This window comes from Pelobates fuscus, chromosome 1 (genome assembly GCF_036172605.1).
Source record: "Pelobates fuscus isolate aPelFus1 chromosome 1, aPelFus1.pri, whole genome shotgun sequence".
NCBI classification, from domain to species: Eukaryota; Metazoa; Chordata; class Amphibia; order Anura; family Pelobatidae; genus Pelobates; species Pelobates fuscus.
Genome location: NC_086317.1, coordinates 232729173 through 232751127, shown reverse-complemented (window position 1 = coordinate 232751127; position 21955 = coordinate 232729173). Strand labels below are relative to the sequence as shown.

Below are 21955 nucleotides of genomic sequence, written 5' to 3'. Positions count from 1 at the left end.
GGGTGTATTCCATCAGATCCCATTGTCTTATTTGTCTTTACTTTTGACAGTTGAAATAGAACCTCTTCCTCCGTAAACTCACGTGTAATAAATGACTCATTTATCCTTTTTCTTAACTGAGGTCCCTTTCCTTAATTTTCATCTGTAAATACCAAACAAAAATATTCATTGAGGTAATCAGCTAGAACTTTATCCTCTTCTACATACCTTCCTTTGTTTGTTTTTAATCTAACTAAACTTTGTTTTACTTTTCTTTTCTCATCTATGTATCTAAAAAAAGTTTTGTCCCCCTTTTTTACTGACTGTGCTATTTTCTCTTCTGTGTGTGATTTGGAAGCTCTTATAACCAGGGGTCAAGTCCTGGGGAATAAAGTGTGGGAACTCACTCGAGTTCCACCCCCACCCCACCACCCAAAAAAAACCAAAACTTGTATGCATATATAAACGCGTACACACACACACACACTCCCAGACACAAATACACTCACAGACACACGCACTCACACCCCCAGACACACGCACTCACACCCCCAGACACACACACACACTCCCAGACACACACACACACACTCCCAGACACACACACACACACACTCCCAGACACACACACACTCCCAGACACACACACACACACACTCCCAGACACACACACACACTCCCAGACACACACACACACTCCCAGACACACACACACACTCCCAGACACCCAGACACACACACACACACACACTCCCAGACACACACACACTCCCAGACACACACAAACACTCCCAGACACATACACACACACATACATACACACATACACTCCCAGACACACACACACTCCCAGACACACACACACATACACTCCCAGACACACACACACACATACACAAGAATTATTTGTATATATTTTTTTTTACATTTAAAAATGTCCACCCAGCCTCCCTACCTGGACAGCTGGCGTGGACCTGTCCCTGGGGTCCAGTGGGGCTTCAGTGCGTCCGGCTCTTGTCTTGCTGTCAGACGCGGCGAGGGAGCTGTGTTCTCTCTGCTCCCTCTGGCCGCGCGGGCTGTCTACTGATGCCGGGAGCCGGAAATGACGTCATATTCCGGTTCCCAGCATCAGCAAACGGCGAGAGGGAGCAGAGAGAACACAGCTCCCTCGCCGCGTCTGACAGCGAGACAAGAGCCGGCCGGAGGGGGGGGTCCTTCAGGTGGCCATTAGGCCACCTCTTGGGCCCCCCATGACAGGGGGAACACAGGGGCATTTGGGGGCGGCATTTTTTGCCACCCCCTGAGTGCCTGCAGGACCACAAACGGGAACGGCGTTCCTGCTCTAAAAAAAGTGCAGGAACGCCGTTCCCACGCGTTCCTGCAGGACTCAAGCCCTGCTTATAACTTGCTTAGCCTCTTTCTGCCTAATCTTATAGATCATTCTGTCTTCCTCACTCTGGGTTTTTTTATAATTACTAAATGCTAACTTTTAGTTTTTTACTATTTTGGCCAAATCTGCGGAGTACCACAGTGGTTTTATTGAATTTTTTGCATTTACTGACAAGCCTTATGCAATTTTCTGTTGCCTTTAGTAGTGCAACTTTTAAATAACCCCATTTCTCTTGGACATTTAAATTGCTCCAGTCTGATAATGACGCCCTTACACATATTCTAATTTTAGAAAAGTCTGTTTTTCTAAAGTCTAAAACTTTTGTTTTTGTGTGGTGTGACTCAGTCACTCTTCTTATATTAAACCACAAAGACTGATGATCACTGGATCCTAAACTTTCACCTACAGTAATATCGGATACCAAATCTCCATTTGTTAACATTAAATCTAGTATGGCCTCTTTACGAGGTGGCTCCTCAACGACTTGTTTTAGAGACAATTCTAGTAGGGAGTTTAGAATATGTGTGCTCCTAGCACAAGCAGCTATTTTTGTTTTCCAATTTACATCAGGAAGATTAAAGTCACCCACGATGATAACTTCCCCCTTCATTGCCATTTTAGCTATTTCCTCAACTAGTAGATTATCTAACTCTTCAATTTGTCCTGGGGGCCTATAAATCACACCTACACAAATTACTTTTTGATTACCAAATTCTAACGTAAACCAAACGGACTCTATGTTCACCTCACTAACTGTTATTAGGCTAGATTTTATGCTATCCTTCACATACAGGGCCACACCTCCCCCTTACCTGCCTTTTCTATATAAAGAGTACCCTGGTATTGCTACCAGAGTCAACAGTCGGAGACAACCGACAAGACAGAATAGGATCACACCCTAATGGGGTTGCCGCAGCTCCAAATATATATGGGAGAGGTCTTAGGCCCAAAACATAGGCAAATACATAAAGTCAGTCCAGTGAAAAGGTGACAACCTGCATAACACCTCTGGGAGTGGAAAGAGGTCACGTGGGAATCTACATGCAGAGACCTCAGGCTAAAACTTTCAGAGAGATACACAAGCTACCCATGAGAACCTCACGGGAACACATGTCACACAAACGTAATGCTCATGATCTTGCTATGATGGTGACCTGCGTGTCCCACCTGATGTACCCTACTGTTATATGATTCTATTGTCAAAATCTTCAATAAAAACAGATTTACAAAAAAAAATAAAGATAGATGGAAATATAGAGACTTTTGACCACCCTGACAGGCTTAAGGCGTGGCTACAGGGAGTCGGGTCTGGGGGGGGGGGGGGGGGGGTATTATTATATGGTTTTTTTTTTGTCAATATATATATGGTGTGTTTGGTGTTTTTTTTTTTCTCTCTCTCAGACACCATGATGAATATGGTGGAACTGATAAAGTTCAGAGAACACAATATGATGATAAATTTTCAATGTATGTATTTTTTAATTTAACCAAAAGGTTGTAATAGGTGTAATATCACATGCGATAAGGGAATAGATATTTTGTCCACTTGAAATAAGTAATGTTACCCAATTAGTTGGGATTTATAAATACAATTCAATTACTAATTTTTGTATACAGCACTTTTTTTTCCTAGACACAATGATGAATATAGAGCAGGGCCGGATTAACATAGGGGCTGATGGAGCTGCAGCTCCAGGCCCAGGCCCATTTAAAAAAAAATATATATATATATATATTTTTTTTTTTTTTTTTTTTTTTTTTACACACTACTATTAGGTTTGCCACCTGACTGGTATTTTACTGGTTTGCCACCTGACTAGTATTTGAGGCTGCCTGGCCGTGCCAGTATTGCAGTAATACCGGCAATACAAATGCAGGTATTTTTCTCAGAATAAATTGAGATTACTCTGCAATACCAGCACCGGCCAGTAGGGGTCACTGTGTGTGGAGAGAGGCAGGGATAGGAAGTTACAGCATATCCCTGCCTCTCTCTACGACTTGCTGATCCGTGGGGGAGCAGCAACACAGCACAGAGTCCAGACAGCAGCTCTACAACTCAGGTAAGAGAGGGATGGGGGGGAAAGGCAGCAGGGACACATGGGGACACTGAAACACTAGGGGACATATGGGACACTGAGACACTAGGTGACACAGACACTAGGTGACACAGACACTAGGGGACACAGACACTAGGGGACACAGACACTAGGGGACACAGACACTAGGGGACACAGACACTAGGAGACACAGACACTAGGGGACACTGGGACAGTAGGACACATGGGGACACAGACACTGGGAGACCTGGAAACACTGAGACACTTGGGGACACTGAGACAATAGGGGACGCTGGGACACATGGGGTCGCTGAGACACATGGGGTCGCTGAGACACATGGGGTCGCTGAGACACATGGGGTCGCTGAGACACATGGGGTCGCTGAGACACATGGGGTCGCTGAGACACATGGGGACGTTGAGACACATGGGGACGCTGAGACACATGGGGACGCTGAGACACATGGGGACGCTGAGACACATGGGGACGCTGAGACACATGGGGACGCTGAGACACATGGGGACGCTGTGAGACACATGGGGACGCTGTGAGACACAGGGACATTGGGAGACACAGACATTGGGACACGGAGACACTATGTCCCCATTTCTCCCAGTGTCCCCATGTCCCCCATCCAGTGTCACTAGTGTCTCAGTGTCCCAGTGTCCCCAAGTCTCCCAGTGTCTGTGTCCCATGTCTCTCAGTGTGCCTAGTGTCCCCATGTGTCCCAGTGTCCTTATATGTCCCAGTGTCCCCAAGTGTCCGTCTCCCAGCGAGTGTCCCTAGTCTCCCAGTGTCTGTGTTCCCATGTCTCTGTGTCCCTAGTGTCTTAGTGTCCCCAAATGTTTCAGTATCCCCATGTCTCCCAGTGTCTGTGTCCCTAGTGTCTCAGTGTCCCCATTTCTCCCAGTTTCCCTAAATGTCTCTGTGTCCCCATGTCTCTGTGTCCCCATGTCTCTGTGTCCCCATGTCTCTCAGAGTCCCCATGTCTCTCAGAGTCCCCATGTCTCTCAGAGTCCCCATGTCTCTCAGTGTCCCCATGTCTCTCAGTGTCCCCATGTCTCTCAGTGTCCCCATGTCTCTCAGTGTCCCCATGTCTCTCAGTGTCCCCATGTCTCTCAGTGTCCCCATGTCTCTCAGTGTCCCCAGTATCCTAGTGACATGGGGACACACTGAGACATTGGGACACTGGGAGAAATGGGGACACTGAGACACTGGGAGACTAGTAGACTGGGCGACATGGGGACACTGACACTGTGATACATAGGGACACAGACACTGGGTGGCTTGCGAGACTGAGACACTGGGAGCAATCCATCTATACAACAGAATCAAACTGTGAGTAGTTTGTTGGCGATTTTACAGAATTTTCTCTGATGTCACTCCTTGTGATTATGCAAATGATTAAGGCTGGTATTTTTTTCAAAGAAAAGTGGCAACCCTAACTACTCTTCACATACTCTTGCTTAAAGGAGCACTATAGGGTCAGGAACACAATCATGTATTTCTGACCCTATTATGTTAAAACCACCACTCTGGCCCCTTCCTGGCCCTCTAAGTATAGTAAAATATAACTTGTATTCAAGTCTGCAGCTGCTGGCTCTGCCTCTGAACTGACTGTCTGCTGACATCAGAAGTGGTGGTCTGAGCAAATTACAATACTTACTCATTGGATTGGCTGAGACTGTCAACTAAGCAGATCAGGGGCAGAGCCAGCACAAGTCCAACATAGCCCTGGCCAATCAGCATCTCCTCATAAAGATAAATTGAATCAATGCATCTGTATGAGGAAAGTTCAGTGTCTGCATGCAGAGGGTGGAGACACTGAATGGCAGTGCTGCACACTAAGGAGTGGCCAGTGGAGTTATTTTCTCTGAAAAGACAGTGTTTATTGCAAAAGGCCTGAATGGAATGATTCTACTTACCAGAACAAATACAATAAGCTGTAGTTGTTATGGTGACTATAGTGTCCCTTTAAGTTTGGAAGCTTAAGAGAGATGTATGGGAACAAAACTTGTGTGGACTGGCTGACAATGAAATTAGTTTAGGTAATGCAGACGTTGGTCTCTCTAACATTGTGGCATGTTCCCTTTCTTCTACACTCACTACAAACACCTTTTCTCTGTCTCAGACTATATACCAAGAACTTCTGCCTGCTAATAAGAAGGTAAGGAGACAAGTGGACCAGCGAGTGCTAGGGGACAGTCCTTAGAAAGCATAGAGTGAGAGCATCATTAGAAGCATTTATGTCAAGCTCAAGGTGCTGCCTGCATAGTATGATCTTATTTGGACAGCCTGGATGATTGGCAGGCAGTCTGACATGCATTCATGCCAGGCTGACCTTCCAATTCTTTGGACAGATATGCCCCCTTTTTGGCACCATCTCCATCAGATACATGACGCTTGAGAGGTATGACTGTTTTAGTGTTTTTGGTCAATAAGATTCCGTAATTAGGCCCATCATAATTGTCAGCACCAGGCCCAGTGTGCTCTTAATCCGGCCCTGATATAGAGGAATTAATAATCGCTATGAGATCATAACACGATGATAAATTTTTTATATATGCACTCTCTAAGTTAAAACAAATTGGTGTAAAAGGTGCAATATCACATGTGATAAGGGATTAGACACAAAAACAGACAAGAATAGATATTCTATTCATTTGATTTAAGCAATGTTACCCAATTAGTACGGAGTTATAAATATAATTCCATTAATAATGTTTGTATATACTGCCAATTTTTTTTTTTGTTAATTAGATAACGATCATTAAGAGAGAAATAAGAGACACTTTACTTATTTTTATTCACAGACATACTGACGAATATAGTGGAATTGATAAGAATTATAAGGATATAATGCGACGCAAAAATTTTGATGTATACACTTTTTCATGTTAAAGGACCACTCTAGTGCCAGGAAAACATAATCGTTTTCTTGGCACTAGAGTGCCCTGAGGGTGCCCCCACCCTCAGGGACCCACTCCCGCCGGGCTCTAGGGGAAGGAAGGGGTTAAACTTACCTCTTTCTCCAGCGCCGGGAGGGGAGCTCTACTCCTCCTCCTCTTCTTCCTCGCGACGTCATCGGCTGAATGCGCATGCGCGGCAGGAGCCGCGCTCGCATTCAGCCGGTCGCATAGGAAAGCATTCATAATGCTTTCCAATGGACGCTTGCGTGCTCTCACTGTGATTTTCACAGTGAGAAGCACGCAAGCGCCTCTAGCGGCTGTCAGTGAGACAGCCACTAGAGGCTCTGGAGGCTGGCTTAACCCTCAGAATAAACATAGCAGTTTCTCTGAAACTGCTATGTTTATAAAAAAAAGGGTAAAAGCTAGCTGGACCTGGCACCCAGACCACTTCATTAAGCTGAAGTGGTCTGGGTGCCTAGAGTGGTCCTTTAACTTAATTGTCCCAATAGGGGTAATATCACGTGTGTAAAAAGAAAGAAAAGAAAGGAGAAAAGGGGAAGAAATTATTATAATTTTTTTTAGATTTCTACTGATTATTAGCCACTTTGTTCAGATAATAGATTAGATATAAAAAGGGAATAATTATAGTTATTTTGATTCATCTGAACTAAGTAATGCTACTTAATTATCAATGGTATTTTAAGGGACTTGTAAATATAATTTAATTCTAAACTTTGTTAGTATTGTCGTGTTCCCCCCCCTCAGGCCTCTTATATATATAGTTCCACCAAAGTCCTTGGCTGCCCGATTTTATCCCCTCTTTCTGTGAAGTTTTCACAGGTACCCCCAAATCTTCTATATCTGTTGGAGGATTAAGGAATCCCACGGGTTATAGCCCTTGGGGAATTTATTGTTAAAATGTTGATGAAACGATGTGGTTTCATTTTTTGTTGTCTCTGTCTATGTTTATATGGCGAACTGGACATGGTCAGTCCAAGTATATTTACCCTAGCATTTGAATTATATATTTATCATCCTATTAATATATATCAAACTTCAAAATTTAGATGCTAAGACTTATGTCTATTAATGTACAAGGCTTAAATATAAGGAGGAAAAAGTAGATGCTTTATGATGCTTTAGTGTCAAATCGGATACAAATAGCTTTTGTTCAAGAAACCCATTGGTTGAGATCTGAATTACAAAAATGGGGCGGAGAATAATATAAATGTATATATCAGGCTTCTCTGGAAAATAATAAAAAATGCAGTGTAGCTATTATTTTTGATTCAAATATAAAACATGAAGTAATATTAATTAACAGTGACCCCTGTGGAAGATTTATTATAATTGTCTGTAAAATCGAAAACACAATATATACATTGGTTAATTTATATCTACCAAATATTAATCCGACTGCACTGTTCTCAAAAATCATGAGTAGATTGGAAAATATAACTACAGGTACTATATTAATAGCAGGCGATTTTAACTGTGTTTTTGATTTAAAAATGGATAAAAAAAAAAAACACATATACAGCTGAGATCTGATAGCCAGATATACAAACAATCTAGGACTTTGTCCAATATATGTTTCACACATGGCCTATATGACACCTGGAGAGCAATATATCCAGACTCTCATGATTCTACCCTATGGGCGACATATAAAGCAGTTGCTAGAGGTTACCTTATTAAAATAGAAAAACAAAACAAAACTGCAATAAACAGGGACTTTACCGATTTAAACATTCAATATTTTAATGTGTCTAAATTAAATAAAGACCAACCATCAAATCAACTTAGGACAACGCTTCTAGAACTTCAAAAGCAAATTAATATAAAAACAGAAGAAAAAAAAAACAATTAATAAACTGAGACTTAGTACTTACTATCAAGGTAATCAAGCAAATAAAAAGTTAACTAAGAGATTAAAAAAACAGTACTCAACCAATAGAATTAATAAATTGGTCGAGAATCAAATTACTTATTCTTCCCCGGAAAAAATTGGTTTATTATTCAATGATTTCTATAGTAAATAATATAATCTTGACACTCCTTCAGACTATCAAGTAATAAACAAGTATTTGGAAGATATAGATACTCCAGTTGATTTAGATCAACTTAATCGTGAGTTTACCCCGATTGAGGTGGAAAGAGAGACTGATAAATTTGAACTATCTAAAACCTCTGGTCCGGATGGATTTAGTAATTTTTTTAATAAAATTATGAAAAAATAAATAACTCCACCTTTAATGGCTCTTTTCAATGAAATGGCTCAAAAAAAGCTAAAACGCCAAAGGAGCTGCTACAAGCTAATATTCTGCCAATTCTAAAACCAAATAAAGATGCAACAGATGTTAAAAACTATAGACCAATTTCATTGATAAATACAGATATGAAAATAGAGAGATATGAAAGTAGAGAGCGTTATCCATCCGGATCAGGTTGGTTTTATTCCTGGAAGGTCATCAGAAACTTGTACTAGAAGAATTGTGGATATTCTGGACAGCGCATGGCGATGGGAGATCCCATTACTGACCCAGTCTTTGGATGCCGAAAAAGCATTTGTCAGGGTCCGCTGGGGTTTCATAGACGCTGTACTGACTTCTTTTGGATTTGTGGGCTGAATTCACAATGCCATTATGGCTCTGTATTCTGATCCAACAGCGAGAACTGTTGGCGTTAATATCTTATCAAACTGGTTTGATTTTAAAAAAATGGTACACGGCAGGGATGCCCTTTATCCCCTCTCCTTTATAATTTAACTCTTGAACCATTAGCAATCAATATCAGATCAAACCATTATATTAAGGGATTTCTTACTAATAAGTCAGAAGCAAAAATATCACTTTATGCTGACGACATATTATTAACACTTACTTCTCCAGCAATTTCCATATCCCAAGTTTTATCTGAGATAAAAAGTTATTCTAAAGTATCCAATTATAAACTCAATGTAACTAAATCAATTGCTGTAACTACTAAGGTTGACAATTTCACCCTCTGTAATTTAAGAGATAAGTATGATTTTGTATGGTCTTTAATTATTTGGGGGTCATAATTTCAACTCAGGTATATAATATTATGGAAACAAATATTTTGAACCTCTTGAAATATACAAATATCAAACTAAAAGAATGGTGCCTGATAGAGCCCTCCTAGTCTGGCAGAATCAACATTATCAATGCATATATCATTCCTAAGTGGTTGTATCTATTTAGGATGATCCCTCTTCAAATGCCAGACAGTTGGTTAACTATGATACAATCTAGTTTCCAAACCTTTATCTGGAAAAAAAAAAACAAAAAAAACAAGAATAAGCTCTAAAGTTCTTTCCATGAAATACCATCAAGGGGGTTTAAACTACCCAAATATAAGAAACTGTTACTATGCCAACATTATTGGGTATATATATATATATATATATATATATATATATATACACAGAAAAATGAAAAATCAAAATGCACTCACAGGTCTTCTTAAGTGGAACACTTAGTGCTTTATTGTTTCAAAACTGGTGTACAGAAATCAATCGACGTTTCGACCCTGCCGGGTCTTTTTCAAGATCACAGAGTACATGACAGTGAAGTGTTTATATATGAAATACAAATCTAAATCAATGTGCACTTACCCAATGGTGAAGTGAGGTGGAGTGAGTCTGCCCGTTAGAACCCGGAAGTGCTTGGAAGCCGCATAGGACGTCACGTGATCGGGACGTCGGACGGAAGAAAAGTGGTTGTCAAGGCAACGGTATACACAGAGAAAACTCAGATACCGGGCGCAAGTGAAACGCTGTGGAGAACAGAGTGGGAAGTATAGACTACCAAAAAGTCTGTATAACCCAGATGCCAGGAAAGAGTGCTGGTGGACTAACCAGTGTAGTGTACTAGCGTGTTAAGAGTTATAAACACACATGTGAAAAGAGTGCCCAACCAAAAAAATTTGACCAGTGAGACAACACAAAAAGCCTGGCATCGTGAATAAAGATTAAAATCAAAGCGGAGAACAACATGTATTTAAACAATATTATATGCAAAATATATATATGAGATTTATACACTCAAGCATGCTGTTATATGCATAAGTTCCATATCAGAACAACGTAATAAACAATGTTATATACATAATGTATGCATGATTAATGCACTAGAGCATGCTGTACGATGTACTGCTAATGTGATGATCTAGTACTACAAAATATATCATAAACAAAATCATAAACTCTAAAGGTGACACAGACTAACTCCCATCACTCTATATATTTTCCAAATAAGTATCATGTCTAAAGGATAAAGGGGACAGCCCTTGAGTAACAAACTAACCCCACTTGGAGTAGTCTGAGGTACCCCTGGACTGGTCAAAGTCCCATGTCAGAACAACTTAATAGATAATAGAGCAGGAAGATAAATCGATATCGCTATCGATTTATCTTCCTGCTCTATTATCTATTAAGTTGTTCTGACATGGGACTTTGACCAGTCCAGGGGTACCTCAGACTACTCCAAGTGGGGTTAGTTTGTTACTCAAGGGCTGTCCCCTTTATCCTTTAGACATGATACTTATTTGGAAAATATATAGAGTGATGGGAGTTAGTCTGTGTCACCTTTAGAGTTTATGATTTTGTTTATGATATATTTTGTAGTACTAGATCATCACATTAGCAGTACATCGTACAGCATGCTCTAGTGCATTAATCATGCATACATTATGTATATAACATTGTTTATTAAGTTGTTCTGATATGGAACTTATGCATATAACAGCATGCTTGAGTGTATAAATCTCATATATATATTTTGCATATAATATTGTTTAAATACATGTTGTTCTCCGCTTTGATTTTAATCTTTATTCACGATGCCAGGCTTTTTGTGTTGTCTCACTGGTCAAATTTTTTTGGTTGGGCACTCTTTTCACATGTGTGTTTATAACTCTTAACACGCTAGTACACTACACTGGTTAGTCCACCAGCACTCTTTCCTGGCATCTGGGTTATACAGACTTTTTGGTAGTCTATACTTCCCACTCTGTTCTCCACAGCGTTTCACTTGCGCCCGGTATCTGAGTTTTCTCTGTGTATACCGTTGCCTTGACAACCACTTTTCTTCCGTCCGACGTCCCGATCACGTGACGTCCTATGCGGCTTCCAAGCACTTCCGGGTTCTAACGGGCAGACTCACTCCACCTCACTTCACCATTGGGTAAGTGCACATTGATTTAGATTTGTATTTCATATATAAACACTTCACTGTCATGTACTCTGTGATCTTGAAAAAGACCCGGCAGGGTCGAAACGTCGATTGATTTCTGTACACCAGTTTTGAAACAATAAAGCACTAAGTGTTCCACTTAAGAAGACCTGTGAGTGCATTTTGATTTTTCATTTTTCTGTATATATTTGACGCCAGCAATTTGCACCCAGGCATATTAAGACACGTTTATTGTCTTTGAGGAGAGTGCCAAGCTTTCACTTGTATATATATATATATATATATATACTCCAGGTCGAATCATCTAAAACTGATATATGGTATACAATTGAATCTGAAGTTATTGGAAAGGACAGATTAGAAGTATATTCATGGCTTAATAGCAAAAAAAAAACATGACAGATGAGTTAAATAGTAAATCACTAGTTCTATCACAAACTATTAGAGCATGGGAAATATTGAAAAATAAATTAAAAATCTCTAATAAAATAGCCAAAACTTGTCACTTGGCCACTCTGGAGCATAATATAAAAGATATTTCTTTAAAAAACTGGTCCAAATTTCAATGGACTATTAAAGATATCCTTCAAGACAACCAAATTTTACCTTTTGTTAATATTACATCTAAATTGAATCTCCCTAATAAGGAACTATTTACGTATCTGAGAATTAAAAATGTTCTGAATATGGCTTTGATACTCATTCAAGGCATTTTTAGCCATACTATGGTTAAAAAAATTCTAAGGCCACTAACATGTTAATTATGTTTGATCAATAACCTTTAAATATAATTGATAAATGGAAAAATGAGTTAGATATTGATATTACTGCCAGTGAATGGTATTCTACTTTTAAGGATACCCGTAAATATATTCACTGTTTGAATTTAATAGAATGTCAATATAAGCTTATGTACAAATGCTATTTGACCCCATGTAGGATTAGTAGGATGTACCTGGGCCAAAAACCTCATTGCTGGCGATGTGGTTGCCTGGACGGATCCCTTATCCATATATGGTGGCACTGCCATTTAGTTAAATGTTTATGGGAGTGGTATTTTGGAATTCTTAAATCTATATTAAATATTACAATTAATAAAGGTCCTGATACAGCATTGTTACATTTAAAATGGAATATATCTTCTATACCATCCAAGTGTCTGGTTACACATTGTTTCTTGGCTACCAAGATGTTAATAGCAAGACAATGGAAGTCGCATCTTCCTTTTCAGAGGAGACAGCTAATATCTCAACTTTTATTCCAGTTATGCATGGAAAAAGATCTACCAGTTCCTTCCATACACTCTCTACATAGACAAGACCAATATATTAAATGGATTCAAATGTTGGATGATAGTTTAATTTTAACATAATGATGCTTAATTGATTTTCTTTGACTGACCATAGTTCAGATTCTTGCTACACCAGTCCTAGCTGGTATATGTATATTTTCTATAGTCGGCTTGTAAGGCTTCTGGATTTACAATGTTGGCCTTGAACTATTAGAAATGTATGTTTATTTATTTTTTCTTTTTTTCTGTTATCTCCGCTTGTATGCATGTAATTTTATTTTTATAAGTCTTGTGATATGTATCTGAAAGGAAAAAACTTAATAAAGATTATTAAAAAAATAAATATATAAATAAATGAATGTCAATAATGAGATTGGATTGGAATATACAGGATCCTAATGTGTTTTATTGGGCCTGGGAGTAAGCAAATTTGCATATAGCGTACAATTATGAAAGGAACACAGTCGCAGTATAGAGTTAAAAAGGTTTAGTAAGTGAGGGATAAGGATTGTATTGCCCGAAAAGCCATTTAGCAGACATATTTTTAAAAACAAAAACTATTAATATTACAATTATCAAGAATGGAAGAACCAGGAACAACATAAAACAAATGGATTCTAATGAGTTATTAGTCCTTTAGGTTGGCAATTGCTTAATAAAATCACAATTAACATAAAACGTGCAGTTAAATGACCCGGCCTGTGTCACAAACATTCCAGCATTAGATTCTAGGCCAAGTGACAAATCACCACTACCATTCAGTTCCTAGAACAGCTTTGAGCAAAATGTTGTATTAATCAGAAGTTGATTACTTGTTAAGCAACCCTTCAACTGTAAAAGTATAAACCAGTCTTTTAGATTACATTCATGACAGTAATTGCTGATCTCAAATATAGCAATGTAGAGGCAAGCCAGATTTCTTCACATGTGGATATAATGCAGCACAACGAGAAAAGTCAGATGACTAATTACATACTCTTTATGATAATGCATACAACATTTAAATTCACAATTCAGACTGAAGATTAATACGAAGTGCCTGACAAAAGAAATGGCTAGTAGACAAAAAAATAAATTTAAAAAAGTATATGATTTTAAATATAAGAATAATTAGGAGAACATTTGAAGCACCATAACTGTCTATATAGTCATTATGGTTCCACAGCACACGGTCCCAAGAAACAAAACCGGACCTAAAGATGTAGGTAAAATAATACTATTATAATAAAAAATAACAACTTATATGTAAACGGATTAACCCTTTTAGCCATACAGCCCAGTCAATATTTAAATATTAGATTTAATTCATATATTTGCCATTAAAAATCTAAAAGTTTTACAAAACAACACTATTTATGGTTTTAAGAAAAATGCTAGCTGTGCCTTCAGCGTTGGCCAGTATAACAAAGTTACATATATGATGACATGTAACAGATATTACATAAAATTTACATGCAAGTATGTACTGGTGCAGAGGGTTGATAGCCCTGGTATTTTCTTTAAAATCTGGCAGAGGTTTGGGGGTTACAGAGACACGTGTTAAAGGAAAACATGGACAAGGAAATTGTATTATGAGGGCAGTTGATAAGTAGTATGGATAAGTGATGGCTAAAGCGGGTGAAAAGTAAGAGACATTCATGGTTATTCACTAAAGTTTAATGCCAAAGTAGCCGAACTGGAAGTATAGTTCAGTTAGAAAAACTTTCCAGTTTAACTTTTTCGACAGTAACTTTGAAATTCTCTTTGAATTTTTACGTTAGTGGATACCCTGTTGGTAAATTAGAACGGTGTATGGTGGATTAGAAGGATGAGGTAGATTGTTTATTGGAATTGAACTTTTTAATTAGAATTTTAGAGTATGCTTAACCCCTTAAGGACCAAGCTTCTGGAATAAAAGGGAATCATGACATGTCACACATGTCATGTGTCCTTAAGGGGTTAAAGTTGCAAAACTTGGTTGAGAGTCTGATAGGCAGTAAGATTAGAGTTCATATGCTATCATATAGATTTGGAAGCAAAAACCAAAAAGGTTATGGTTGGGAAAAACATATGATTGAAAACCCCTTCAACATGAAGTCCGTGGATAGTTAATACAATGTTAAACAAAAATATACACACCAGTCAAGCCATAAGACTTGCTTTTCCCACAGAAATTTGGTGTTACTACCGCAAAGGATTTTGGGTGGGCATATGCTAATTAGTTGAACAAATAATCACATTTTTGCCTCATTCCATTTTAAACATGGATTCCTTTGAGTCTGTGTTTGCTGTATACAACAGTTTTGAATCACAACTTAGGAAAAGATACAAAGCCAGTGAACCACTCATGGACAGCTGTTTCATTGTTAATGCAAATCATCAGCATGAGGTTGGTTACTGGTTTGCTTATTGAGGCTTGATAATGCTTGGGAAGCAAAAACCAAAAAGGTTATGATGGGGAAATAATTGTGATTGAAAACCCCTTCCACCTGAAGTCTGTGGATAGTTAATACAATGTTAAACAAAAATCTGCACACCAGTCAAGCCATAAGACTTGCTTAAGACTTACAGCAAACACAGACTCAAAGGAATCCATGTTTAACCCCTTAAGAACCGGACTGTTTTTGCGATATTGAACATTTGCAACCAGGCCTCTTTTTACACTTTTGTGGTGTTTGTGTTTAGCTGTAATTTTCCGCTCTCTCATTTACTGTTCCCATACAAATTATATATTGTTTTTTTTCCAGGACAAAAAGGGCTTTAACATACCATTATTTATATAATCTCATGTAATTTAATTTAGAAATAATAAAAAAATATGATGATTTTTTTTTTTTTTAAATAAAAAATATTTACTTTTACTTGAAAAATCTTTTACTCATCTACAAAAGCTAATGAAAACAACTGCTAAATAGATACAAAATTTTGTCCTGAGTTTAAAAATACCCAGTGTTTACATGCTTTTTTTTGCAAGTTATAGGGCTATAAGTACAAGTAGGATGTTGCGGTTTCAAAACATACATTTTTAAAATGTATCAATAGTGACATTGTAACACTATTATCTGTCATAAATCTCTGAATAACACCCCACATGTAACATTTTTTTAAAGTAGACAACCCAGGGTATTCAATATGGGGTATGTCCAGTCTTTTTTAGTAGCCACTTAGTCACAAAAACTAGCCAAAGTTAGCATTCATATTTGTTTGTGTGTTAAAAATGCAAAAAACTCTAACTTTGGCCAGTGTTTGTGACTAAGTGGCTTCTAAAACTAAAAAAGACTGGACATACCACATTTGCAATACCATGGGTTGTCTTCTTTTGCAAATGGTATGCCATCATGGGGGTAATTCTCATTCCTGGGCTACCATACGCTCTCAAAGGCAACGAAACCAACCTGGCAATTTTCTATGTAAAAATATTTGACCCATATATTTGACCCTATAACTTGCAAAAACGCTATAAAACCTGTACATGGGGGGTACTGTTATACTTGAGAGACTTTGCTGAACACAAATATTAGTGTTTCAAAACAGGAAAACGTATCACAACAATATCATCAGTAAAAGTGCTTTTTGTGTGGGAAAATGTATATAAAGAAAAGTCACTTTCGCTGACAATATCATCGCTGTGATATGTTTTACTGTTTTGAATCACCAATTTTTGTGTTCAGAGAAGTCTCCCGAGTAAAACAGTGTCCCTCATGTACAGGTTTTAGGGTGTCATAGAAAGTTACAGGGTAAAATACAGTGCTAGCAAATTAAATTATCTGGACTTTCGGCCTGGGTTGTCAGGCAGGTCCCTCAAATTGCAATCAATAAAATTACTGAATTATGTAAAAATATTACATAAATACGCACGTAGAAATTAAATATATATATATATATATATGCAAACTTATATATCTGAAGTCTACGTGTATATTTATATAATTATTTATGTAATTTTGTATATGGACATATGTATATTTCCTTTTATTTTTATTTATTTATATATACAATTTCATTCTAAGTGTATTTTGATATAAATATATATATATTAATATCAAAATACAGTTAGAATAAAAATTTCATATAGATATAATTATTTTTTACATTTTTATTATTTTTTAATTTTTTTATTTAATTTACTTATTATTTGTTATTTATAATATATATATATATATATATATATACACACACACACACACACTATATATATAGTTATAGATATTATATATATATATATATATATACACACGTGTGTAATTTAATTATAAGTGTATTTTTATATTAATATATTAATATAAAAATACACTTCGGATGACATTATATATCTATTGAGCGATCACATGGCCCTAGGGGTCCTAATCCGCCATGAGGAGACTGCCTGGGCTGCAGGCAGTCTCCCCACACAGGGAGCACCTCCGATCACCGCCGGGGGAACAACGGCGATCGGGTAAGTACATCTGACCGTTCAGGACCGTCAGCAACGCAAAAATGCCAATGACGGTCCTGAACCATCACCAGTCCTTAAGGGGTTAAAATGGAATGAGGCAAAAATGAGATTCTTTGTTCAATAATTTGCATATGCCCACCCATAATCCTTTGCAGTAGTAACATAACTGCAGATTTGTGATTTCTGTGGGAAAAGCAAGTCTTATGGCTTGACTGGTGTGTGTGTGTATATGTGTGTATATATATATATATATATATATATATATATTACAATATTTATTATAATAAATGTGTTTTCACGTTTGTATAATAACTCAGTGACAACCATGACCTACAGCAACCAATGCATTATTGTACATTTCAAATAAATGTGCTTAAATTCAGATATAGAACTCTTTCCAAAATAGTGGAAACAGGTGGCAGTAAGGAGAGCCAAACTGTCAAGGCCATATTAACTTCTGTACCCGTTCACTTTAAGGTTCCAAAGATTTGATATTAATTACCGTAACCTTTAACATTATTTAAAGTGCTTGACTGAAACCTGAATAACTCCTCTCTTGCATAAAAATTTACAACTACTACGAGAATACCAACTCTGTATGGTGTTACGCTAGAGAAAATAAATTTGCTACAAAGGAACCATAAAATATAACTTGTAAATAACTATACAGCTGGGGTGAACAAAAAGGACTTATTTTTTTATAAGGAGATCTGGGGTGCCAGTGTATCAAAATATATAAGTGGCTAAATGTGTAATCCTAAAACTCAACATCTAGATATGTAGACAATGTTTTTCCTTGAAATAGATAGATGTAGATCATGAATGGTTTTGTTATGGGGGTGTTTCCTCCCCCCCTCTTAATGAAGCTTGCAATCTCAAATTTAAGTTAACAAGTAACATTGTCTTGTGTGACAGATCAGCAGAGATGTATCTAAATACCCTTCAATCCTCCATATGTACACATTATATCATATGAAATATCAATGTAACCTTCTTTTACAATGAAAGGATCTCCCACGTGTTACCTGAGGGGCAATGACACAAGTCAAGCCAGGTGCCACCCAGCTCCTGGGCTACTGGCTGCCTACATATGGCCAGTGAGCTGTGTCTTGGGACTGCGTGCTGCCAAGGCATTATAACAAACCCTGCTGGGGTTAATGAGCCCTAGGGCTACTGCCATGTGGCCAGTACTGATGGCTGGGGTGTGAGCCCTGTGTGTTTTGGCTAGCTCCCCCATTGCCACACTCACCCTGTTGTCAGCTGGCACTCAGACTCTGCACCCCTGTTATTGTGAGACACTCAGTCCAGTTACAGCAGCAAATACACACATACAGCAACAAGGAAAGCGGAACAGAGGCGCTCGGCCAATCACAGCGCAGCCTGCGCTCCACCGCCGCTGTCAGTCACAAGGTGCGAGCCAATCACGGACAGGGGGCGGGCCTGTTGAAGTGATGACGTAGGGCGCCTTGTCAGTGAGCCTGCATACACTGACTGTGCTGGGTCTGGGAGCTGGCGCTCGGTTTAGCGCTCTGTCTCCACTATGGCGGCCCATAGAATGGCCTATCCTGGCTAGCTAGACATGGGGTACAAGGGACAATGGGGGGAGAGGGGGTCTGCCTTTGTTTATATCCCGCTGTCTCGCGAGAGTTTGTTTGCAGGAGAGTCCACGTGTTGCCAATGGACACAATACATCCTGTTTATGGTTCAGGTCACATGACTAAGGGTTGAGCCCAATTAATGGGAGCTGCTATGCATGCTGTATAGATGGAAATTAGGGATTTATTTAATCTATTATTTTGGAGGGGGTCATAACTTCAAAGTTAATGTACAGCAGGTGACAGGGGCTCTTTTTTTAAATTTGTAGCATTCTGCATGAGTGTTTTGCTGTTCATTTTATGGTCACTAAAACTATTGCAGAGTGTTTCCATTAATAGTGAACATGGGATTTTAAATAGATTTTAATGTAATCTATTTTTTTATTATTAAGCTGGTGGAAGAATAATTGCAGTGTGGCGACACTAGGTTAGAGATCAAATCGTGTTTTATAGAGGGACAGTATTGTCAGGATCGGGACAGGGATCCAACACGCAGAGTACAAAGTGTAGTAGGTACGTATACCGGACCTTAGAATGGCCGGACTTAACGTAAGGAGTAAGTAGAGAATGGTCAGAGACAAGCCGAGGTCGAGGGAACGAGAAGACAGGTAAGCGAGAGACAAGCCGGGTCAAAGGATAACAGAGATAAGCAGAGTAAAACAAACAAGCCGGGTCAGAACCAAAGAGACAATAGACATACAAGAGCACTGAGTGACTAGACTGGCTAGAACCACGACAGGGCAATGAGCAAATGCGGGAAGCTCTATTAAATACCCCGGTTCTAGGAGGTAATCACACCCCCGACGAGTCCTGGTTCGTGTTCAGGGTTTGAGTGACAGGTCGAGCAGGCTTGGCGTCATGACGTCGGCTACTGAGCGTCACGTCATAAAAGGGCGTGGATCCCTCGCGGCCGGCGTGTAACCGACCGGAGGAACCGCGAGGAACGGAGGAAACAGCCCTTCTGAACGGGAAAATGTCTAAGTCTCTCCTCTTATCAGAGGTAGAGACTACAGGTACCCTGACAGTACCCCCCCTCTCAGAAACGCCCACCGGGCGGAAGCAACGGGACGAGATGGAAAGCGGGAGTGAAAAGCCCTGCGGAGGCGAGGAGCATGTACATCCTCCTGAGGTACCCAAGTCCTCTCCTCAGGACCATATCCCTTCCAGTCGACAAGATACTGTAACCTCCCTCGAGAAATTCGAGAATCGATGATGGAGTTGATCTCGTATTCCTCCTGACCCTCAACCTGAACAGAGCGAGGGGAGGAAACAGTGGAGGAAAATCTGTTGCAAATTAACGGTTTCAGCAAGGAAACATGAAAAGAATTAGGGATGCGTAAGGCAGATGGAAGTACTAGGCGATACGCAACCGGGTTAATACGAGTCAGGACCCTGTAAGGCCCAATGTAACGAGGAGCGAATTTCATAGAAGGAACCTTTAACCCCTTAAGGACCAAACTTCTGGAATAAAAGGGAATCTTGACATGTCACACATGTCATGTGTCCTTAAGGGGTTAAACAAATGTTTTTTGTACTCAACCATACCCTATCACCAGGAACAAAAACAGGAGCCGCCCTTCTGCGTTTATCAGCGTGTTTCTTGAACAACATGGAATTATGTAGGAGAATTTGTCGAGTCTGATCCCACAACTTCCTCAGATTGGCAACATGAACATCAACCGACGGTACCCCTTGGGAAGGAGAGACCGAGGGAAGAATGGAAGGATGAAAGCCATAATTCATGAAAAAGGGGCTAGAGCGAGTGGAATCACAAACAAGATTATTGTGTGCGAACTCTGCCCAAGGAATCAAACCGACCCAATCGTCCTGATGTTTGGAAACAAAACAACGCAAATATTGTTCAATTTTTTGATTGGTACGTTCAGCAGCTCCGTTAGACTGAGGGTGATAAGCAGAAGAAAAATTCAATTTGATGCCTAATTGAGAACAGAAGGATCTCCAGAAACGTGAAACAAATTGGGAACCTCTATCAGAAATAATTTCGGAAGGTATCCCATGTAAACGAAAAATTTCTTTAGCGAATATTTCCGCCAATTCAGGAGAAGTCGGAAGTTTAGGTAAAGGCACAAAATGAGCCATCTTAGTAAACCTATCGACTACAGTGAGAATAACAGTCTGTCTTTTAGAAATAGGCAAATCAACAATAAAGTCCATGGCCAAACAGGACCATGGTCTCTCTGGAATGCCCAAGGGCTGTAATAGACCACATGGAAGAGTATGAGGTTGCTTAGTCTTAGTACAGATCTCACACACTGCAATGAAATCCTTAATATCCTTTCGTAAAGAAGGCCACCAGAAATCTTTAGAGATTAAGGAATATGTCTTGCGAATGCCAGGATGCCCCGCCACCTTACTCTCGTGAAAACACTGTAAGAGCTCCTGTTGGAGTTCAGGAGGAACGAAGTGTCTTGCCACAGGAGTCTGCCCAGGTGCCAGATGTTGCAACTTCATGATTTGGTCAAGCAGTGGAGAATGAATTTTAAGACTTGTGTTGGCGATAATATTGCAATTGGGAACTATAGAGGATAACACTGGCTCAGATACAGTAGAAGGTTCATATTGGCGAGACAAAGCATCGGCTTTAGAATTCTTAGAACCAGGTCTATAAGTGAGTACGCAATCGCTTGGCCTCCCCAATATAGGACAAGTTCTTGTGGTCCGTCAAAATAGTAACAGGATGTAAGGTCCCTTCCAATAAATGTATCCACTCCTTTAAAGCCATGATAACTGCTAGTAGTTCCCTGTCACCAATGTCATATCTGCTCTCCGGGCCAGATAGCTTTTTGGAAAAAAAACCACATGGATGTAATGGTTTATCCACACCTAACCTTTGGGACAGGATAGCGCCTACACCCGTCTCTGAGGCGTCTACTTCGAGTAGGAAAGGCAGAGTAGTATCAGGGTGAACTAAAATTGGTGCGGAAGCAAAAAGTTCTTTGAGAGTTTTGAAAGCAAGAAGTGCTTCAGTAGACCAATTCTTAGTGTCAGCCCCCTGTCTGGTCATATTGGTGATAGGAGCAATAATTGACGAGTAACCCTTAATGAAGCGCCTATAATAATTGGAGAATCCAATAAACCTCTG

At 39.3% G+C, this 21955-nt stretch overlaps 1 protein-coding gene across 4 annotated transcripts in view; it reads right to left on the bottom strand.

Annotated features, from left to right (window-relative positions):
* Positions 1-18595, bottom strand: part of BCAS3 (BCAS3 microtubule associated cell migration factor) — a 1245307-nt gene extending 1226712 nt beyond the window's left edge. For all 4 annotated transcript variants that reach the window (XM_063455132.1, XM_063455142.1, XM_063455152.1 and 1 more), the window contains exon 1: positions 18507-18595. The gene's annotated coding sequence lies outside the window, so the exon portion shown is untranslated. The remainder of the gene's footprint in view (positions 1-18506) is intronic.
* Between the last annotated feature and the right edge of the window lie 3360 nt (positions 18596-21955).